Below are 8,294 nucleotides of genomic sequence, written 5' to 3' on the forward strand. Positions count from 1 at the left end.
ACTTCCAAGGGTCTAATGCACGATTGGATAGAATCTACATTTCCGGAGCAGTCTGCGGTGCAATGGGTAGCTACAACGTGATTCTTTCCTTCTTTTCTGATCACTGTATGGTTCAGGTGACAGCAGGCACGAAAAGATCTCAGAAAACAAGAAACTCACAGGCCTGGTCCCTTTGGAAAATGAATGAGAACTTCTTGAAACGAAGAATTTAAGAAGGGAGTAGAATCAGCTCTTAAAAATATCGAATGTACCAAACATGGGTGGGGACAGAGATAGGAAATGTTTAAACAAGAAATAAGAAAGATGAGCATCGAACTGTCATCAACTGTGACATACCGACAAAAAATGGAAGAAAGGCGACTTAATGAAGACATTCTCTACCTGTATCGCCTTGAATGTCAGGAACCAGGGAAATACAAAGATGATATAAAGAATCTTAGAAAACAAATTGAAGAACATGATAAACTGCACTACGGAGGAGCCGCAGTAAGAACACGTACCTTGCAAATCATAGAGGGAGAGCAACCGACGAAGAGGTACTTTAATGCCGAGAAAGAATATGTAAAAGAGAAGCGAATTGACAGATTGCAAGGAAATGGTTGAATTTTGACTGATGAAAAGGAAATTCGAGAAACATTTGAAGCCTAACATGAAAATATATTTACTTCCAAGCCACTTACCGTAACCATGCAAATGCAGGAATCTTTATTATCTGGACTACCAACACTACCAAAAGAGACGACCGAAAACCTAAACACCCTCATCGATGTAAGCGAAGTTTTAAATATAAAAGAGATGAAAAACGGGAAGGCCTCAGGTCCAAATGGCTGGCCAGCAAGTTTTGCAAGAAATGGAGCAAGAGACTTGCGCCTGTACCCTTAAATGTTTTCAAGGAATCGTACTGCAACGAATGTCAACCTCTATCATTTCGGAAGGCACACACAGAATTAATACCTAAATCCAAGGACTCAGACAAGCTTCAGCAGGTAGAAGGTTGTCGGCCAATAAGTTTAGTCAATAACGACTATAAAATTTTTGCACGCGTGCTAGCAGGTCGGTTGCAAAGCGTAATATCTTTGATTGTTGGTGACCATCAGACTTGCTCCGTCAAGGGAAGGAATATACAAACCAACCTTCACATAGTTCGATCTATAATAGAGATTTGCCAACAAACACTCCTTTCTGTTCTCTCTTCTGAGGCACATACAAGTAGGAGAGAATGTCAAGCGTGGGATAAAACTTTGTTATACTGACATATCAACCAAATTAATAGTCAACGGAGCTCTTACACGATCAATAGGAGTTCAGCATTCGGTCAGACAAGGATGCCCCTTATTACCCCTTCTTTTCGATCTCTATATACCTTGAACCACTCTGCGGAAGCATCCTGAACGGCAACAAAGTTCAAGGCTTTAGTCTCCACAGCTGCGAAGTCAAGCTTCTGGCATACGCCGACGAAGTTATGCTTGGGTGCTCCAAGAAGTCAAGCATAAAAAACACAGTGTCGCGCGTGTCACATTTTTGTGCCGTGTCTGGTGCGGCAGTAAACAACGACAAAAGTTGCGGTTCGTGGTGTGGGGAGTGGGGAACGACTTCACCCATATGTGTGAGCATAAAATGGTCCACCGAAAAACCACAACTGTTGGGAGTACCGCTGAGGGCAGTGGACAATTCAAAGGCAATGCGGGACAACGTTGACAAAAATGTCAAATCAGCTGCACGCATGTCGAACCTCAGATACCTATCATCCTTTGGTAGAGTCGCCGTTTCCAACATTTACTTCTTGTCATACCTGACATACCTTCTGCAGGTTATGCATTGTTCCAGAGTAAGAGTCAACGTGTTTAACAGGATTTTTGCGACATTCATCTGGAGGTCACCGTATGAGCCAATGAGAAGAACAAACCTATTTCGAAAAATTCAAGACGGGAGCCTTGGAATGGGTCACATCTTTGTGAGACAGCTAATTGCCACATGAATTTTTTTTAGACGGGAACAGTATCCTTTCTTGGAGATGTGCCAAAAATTCTTTTTGGCAAAATACTTGGTACTACCAGGTGATGATTCACTAACCACGAGTAAAATAACATTACGAGGATATTATAAAGAAGTAGCAGGCACGTTGGGTTTCGTAAGAGCAAGGTTTGACCAAAACTTTTTAACATCATGCTTAAAAAAATCACTGGTAAGGAAACTTCTGCTTTCGCTGTTTCCGGACCCAGTGTTTCGCATGTACCCTTATGACCCTCCACAGAATTGCAGAACGGATGTTCTAAAAAGAGTCATGAAAATGCCAGTTCCTCCCAAGTGCAATACTTTCTTTTACAGATTTCATTCGCGTACCATACCAGTAAAAGAGTGACTCGACTCCCGCGGCATTGGAGTATATGGAACTACCAATTGCCGACTTTGCCAAACAACAGAAACGTTCACGCACGCTTTCATTTTATAAGTAAACACTGTCTTCTTTTGGGACGTTTTCAAAAATTTGGAATACATTTTTGCGCTCAAAAAACAAGGACAAAGAGACAAGAAATAGACAGCACAGTGCGCTACTAACAGCTGATTTTATTACATAAAACGACACTTTCATACCATCCGAGTTTCTGATTTTGCTCCACCACTAGCCAACCCGATGCCAGGCCCCGTCATTGAGGAACGCACGCTCCTTGTCCAGTAGATCAATTGATGCCACGCTGACACATGCTGCACCACCCTTCTTAATCTCTTCTGCCTCGACTATCTCCCTCACAGTTTTTTCCTTGTGCCGTGCCAGAATATTACTCTTGGAAAACAACTGCACACACTTGCAGCTTTGACAATGATCAGACAGATGACCGTCCCTCCAGCTGACAAGGAGGGAGGATTTGTAGTTTTAACAGAAGCGGAATTCGGTAGCAAAGCCCTTGAGGCGACCTCGTCAGTGTTTAATCGCCGAGATGATGTGTCTCTAAAACCATTCCCGGTTCAACATGGCGGAGTGCGGGCACGTTTTTGCGTGTCTCCGTACTTTGTTTTATATTTCCGTACTCGCACGCCTTCGCCGCCAATGCCCTGCTATCTCGAGTATTGATTAACGTCTCGCCCGCCTGCCTGTACCACTTGGGCTGCACATCCCGGTCGCCTGCCCCCGTGATGCCAGTTTTGCCGTGACTGTAGCTAAGCCTACTGGGATTGGAAAAACGACTGCCCTCGGAGCCCGTTCGGCCCGCTCGCTCCAGCAAGCGCCCGTCACCTTGCTCCTCCTCCTCGCCGGAGACGTTCCTCCCAATCCTGGGCCGCGGCCCACTTGCCCCCGCTGTCGCCGACCGGTCCTCGAAATGTGGCTGCGCTGCAGTGCGACGGATGCGACTCCTGGCACCATCGCAAGTGTGAGCTGCTGTCACTTAAGGCCTACAGGAGACTCTCATCTTCATCCACCGAGTGGTACTGCGGAGTCTGTGCACTCCCACCCCTGGATGTCGATTTTTTCGCTCCGGCTCCGAGCAGCCAGCACGCGGACTCCGCTCCCCAGCAGCCCGCCTTGTCGCCGGCTCCGGTCGGCCCTTCACCTGAAAGCTCCCGCATCGCAGTGAGGTTTTCAAACGTCCGCTCAGTGAAAAACAAAACACTTGATTTCCAAGCGTTGGTCGAGGCGAATCCAGACACGGTCTTTCGTCTTTGCGAAACGTGGCTCGACCCGTCTGACCACGACGGTCAGCTCATCGATACCGCCAGGCACGTCGTCTACAGGAGGGACCGTGCGTCTTATGGGGGTGGTGTACTGATCATGGTGCCCCATCGACTGCCCTGCCGTCGGAGGCGCGACCTGTAGTCAGAGGACCTTGAGGCCGTCTATGTCGAAGTTACACATCGGAGGGGCAAGATGTTGCTCTGCTGCGTGTACTGTCCACCTAGCACGCGAGCTGCCTCCTACGATCTCTTGGGGCAATCTCTGGCACATGTTGACGTTTCGGCCTACTCCTGTGTCTGCGTCTTTGGAGATTTTAACGCTCACATAGACTGGTCTGACCTCTCTGCACCTGTCCCGCTGAGCCCGCACGACGATGCTCTCCTTGATGTTATGGAAACGTCTGGTTTTGTTCAGGTGTGCGGTGAACCCTCATACAGGTCGATCACAGACAAAGCGTCCTTCTTAAATGTCGTGTTTGTGAGCAAACTTCCCCTCATAACTGACTGTTCCATCCAACCGAGCCTGGCTGGGTCCGACCATAACGCAATCCGCTTTTCGAGCTTCTTGACGCTGCCGAAGTCTGACCATTATTGCAAAATGGTACGGAACTTCTCCAGGATGGACCTATCGCACCTGAACAGCCTCCTACATCTCGCACCCTGGAGTCTGGTCCTCGACACTCCATCTGTAGATGAAGCTTACGACATGTGGCTGGACATCATGAGCGCCATTGAGGCAGATTGTGTGCCTTCCAAGCATCTGTCCGGCCGTCGGAGGACCCCCTGGATCTCCGATGATATTATACGCCTCTCCCACAAAAAGAGGAAACTCTTCAGAAAAGCCAAAAAGACAAATCGTCCAGACGTCCTTGCTGCAGCACGAAGAGCACAACGAGACCTGAAAAAGTTGGTGTATACGGCCCACAAGGAGTACCTGTGCGTGGTCGCCGAGAAAGCTGCGCGCTTTCCCAAGCTCTTCTGGGCATACGTCAAGAGCCAGCGCAGGTCCTCCTTTGTCCCAGAGTTCGAAAGGGACGGCTCGGTTCTCAGTGACCCTGAAACTATTGCTGAGCTGTTCAGTGACCATTTTTCTTCTGTATGGGCTTCCGACGCTGACCTAGATGTGCCTCTAGCTCTCGGCACTCCCAGTGCCCAAACATCTGACTGTATTCTACCTGCCAGGCCAGTAATCACGGAAGGCGACACTAAAGAAGCACTGCGCTGCCTCAACGCTTCCCAAAGTGCAGGACCTGATGGCGTCCACCCAGCATTCCTGCGAGCCTGCTCCACCAGATTATGCGCAGTCCTTACCCAGCTTTTTGGGAACTTCCTCTCGGCAGGAAGGGTGCCACGGCAGTGGAAACATGCCATGGTAACGCCTGTGCACAAAGGTGGTAAGGCGCCGACTGACACTGCCTCATCATACCGCCCCATCTCTACGACTTCCGTAGTTTACAGGACCATGGAACGTGTTATAAACAGAAAACTGCTTGCTCACTTCGAGCAGCATAATCTGCTCACTGTGTATCAACATGGTTTTCGGCCCGGTCGGAGCTGCGAGTCGGCCCTGGCTGTTCTCGTCAACACTGCCAGTGAGTACCTGGATGGCCGTACCCCCTCTGCGCTTGTTCAGTTGGACTTCCGACAGGCATTCGACAGAGTAGACCATAAGATCCTCATAAGCAAGCTCCGCGCTTTTGGCGTATGCGGTGAACTCTTCAACTGGTTGACAGACTTTTTATGTGAGCGAACTCAGCGCGTTGTGTTCCGTGTTGCAGTGTCTGATACAGTTGGGGTCTTGTCCGGTGTTCCCCAGGGCACTGTGCTTGGACCCACACTTTTCAACGTCTTCATCAATGATATTGTTACATCCCTGTACTGCAAGCCCCTGCTTTATGCAGATGATGTCACTCTTCTGCACCCGATCTCTAGCCTTGCTCACCAACCGCAGCTCCAACATGACCTTGATGCAATGTCTGCTTGGTCCTCTGAGAACAGGCTCCCTCTGAATGTTGCCAAGTGCTCGGCTATGGTGATATCCTGCGCCCGGCAACCCCTGGCCCCTCCTAGTCTTTGCCTTGATGGTGTTGCCCTCAGGTGGACATCAAGCGCAAAGCTGTTGGGTGTCACCCTGGACGCCCAGCTACGTTTCTCCGCTCACGTTGGAGAGGTACTTTCGAGGGCGCGTCGGCAGCTCGGATTTTGTCTCTGTGTAACCAAGGGGGCTGGACCCGAGACCTTAAGACATCTCTTCACTGCACTTGTGCTTCCTCAACTTGAGTATTGCTGCCCGATATGGAGCCCCCACCAGGAACACTTTGTAGCGGCACTGGAGAGTGTCCAGCGTCGGGCCGCCTACGCTACCTTGACTAGGCGGAGTGACATACGCATAGCACGTTACCGGGAAATGCGAACGGCCGATTTACTGCAAGCTGTTGGGTGGAACCCGCTTGTCTTACGGCGAGAGGTGGCCTCCCTACGACTGCTGACCAACCTTTTGATTCTGAGCTCAAGCCAGTCTGGCGTTGTGCTCCCTTTAAGGAAAAATCGGACCGGTTCATTGCAGCCTATCTTAGCCAGAACTGAGAGGCATCGCCAGTCTTTTGTTGTGAGGACTGTGACGCACTGGCGATCATAGCCACCTAGCTTCACCCTGTGCCCACCCACGGCACGAGACGAAGTGAAGGACTTCTGCCATAGAGTAACTAGCCATCTCCGTCATTCGCTCACATAGCCTTTGTGCAAGTATCTAGTTGTTGTTATCTGTCTTATTGTTTACTTCTTTAACTTGTATTTGTCAAAAGTATTTTGTTGCTTTTGCTTCCCCTCACCCCCTCCCCCCCCCCCCTTTAGTTTGGGTGTTTGCAGACCAACTCCCGACTCTCCTGAGCCAAATAAATGAAATGAAATGAAATCAGTGTTCAATCGCCGAGATTATGTGTCTCTTAAGAAGCTGAGATTAAAGGCAGTGAGACGATGCAAAATGTTGAACCTTCATCATCTAGCTCAGAGCATCAATAAGAACAAAGATGGAAGCTTGCAAATCATGTTTAGCGCCAAGACCCACAAAGAACAATGTCCCCTAAGGGTCATAGTATCAGAGAGGGGCTCATGGCAGAAGCCGGTCGCGCTTTTTCTCCAAGACAAATTGGAAGTTTTAGGCTTTAACGATCCAGTTTTGGTAAGTAATTCTGACGATATTTTAGATTTTTTAAAAGATAACTCCAACAAAGGATTTTCAGCCTGTTCATTTGACATTAAAGATTTATACTACTCTCTGCCGCACGACAAGTTTATAACATCCGTGGAACATTGTAACGATCGCTTTGGTACAGTGGCCTTCCAGAATAAATCGGCATGACAGAAGAGAGTTTCATTGAAATGCTCTCGTTTTATCTTAAATAGACGTTTGTGGAATGGAATGACGGGGTCTATATACAAAAACAAGAGGTATGCATTGGCTCATGTTTGGCACCCATCCTCAGTAACATATTTTTAGCCCATCAGGACAAAGTTCTTTTTGAGCACTTTAATGAAGGCAACGATTTTAATGATCGAAATCAAAGTTTTTAGATTTGTGGATGATTTTTTTGTTATGTTCAACCATGGGCCTGCAGAATTTCAGTCGAGAGTGGATGACCTCTTTACTGTTTTTAAAAACGTCTTACACCCCCTCATATTAACCCAGGAACTACCGGTAGATGGTGTGTTGTAGTTCCTTGATATCAGACTAATATTTTCCGAAAGACATGTGTGTTGGATGTACCACCCTAGAGCCTAAAAACCCCTGCTGCCGTACAATTTAGCTCATTCGAAACTGGTAAAAAGGAGTATTGCCAATATGTGCGTATTGAACGCCCTCAAAAAATCATGCCACCATGTGATGTCAGAAGGCCTGGGCACGCAGTATAGGCGGTTGTTGGCAGCTGGCTTCCCGAAGAATGTAGTGGTGTCAGTTGCAGGAGATCGTATTAAAAAGATTGCGTAGTGAAGATTGCCCTCGCCCAATGGGTCTCAGAGATAAACAAAAGGCCGCGGTGATACCGTACATTCACAGAACATGGCTTGGGAAAGGTGGCCAATAGATCAAACGTGAAAATGGTGTTTTCCGAACCAAACAAAATTAGTAGATTATGTAGGATGACAGATCCTTTTCGTAAGGCCCCTTCTGGCTGCGCGGTGAAACACAGGGATCCCTTCGTTGAATGTGCGGAGGGAGTAGTATATCAGATCCCCTTATCATGCGGAAACAAGTATATAGGTCAGACCGGTAGGTGTGTTAATGATAGGCTGAGGGAACACAAACTTAAGTAGGAAATTATCGGGACGGTCATCTGTCTGATCATTGTCAAAGCTGCAAGTGTGTGCCGTTGTTTTCCGAGAGCAAGATTATGGCACGGCACAAGGAACAAACTGTGAGGGAGATAGTCGAGGCAGATGAGATTAAGAAGGGTGGTGCAGCATGTGTCAGCGTGGCCTCAATTGATTTACTGGACAAGGAGCGTGTGTTCCTCAATGAAGCGACCTGGCATCGGGTTGGCTAGTGCTGGAGCGAAGTCAGAAACTCGGATGGTATAAAAGTGTCGTTTCATGTAATAAAATCAGTTGTTAGTAGCGCACTG

At 48.1% G+C, this 8,294-nt stretch overlaps 1 pseudogene; it reads left to right on the forward strand.

Moving 5' to 3' along the window:
• Positions 1-345: 345 nt before the first annotated feature.
• On the forward strand, positions 346-1,887 carry LOC120849946 (annotated as a pseudogene).
• The last annotated feature ends 6,407 nt before the right edge of the window (positions 1,888-8,294 follow it).

Source organism: Ixodes scapularis, unplaced genomic scaffold, assembly GCF_016920785.2.
Source record: "Ixodes scapularis isolate PalLabHiFi unplaced genomic scaffold, ASM1692078v2 PGA_scaffold5__190_contigs__length_132052651, whole genome shotgun sequence".
NCBI classification, from domain to species: domain Eukaryota; kingdom Metazoa; phylum Arthropoda; class Arachnida; order Ixodida; family Ixodidae; genus Ixodes; species Ixodes scapularis.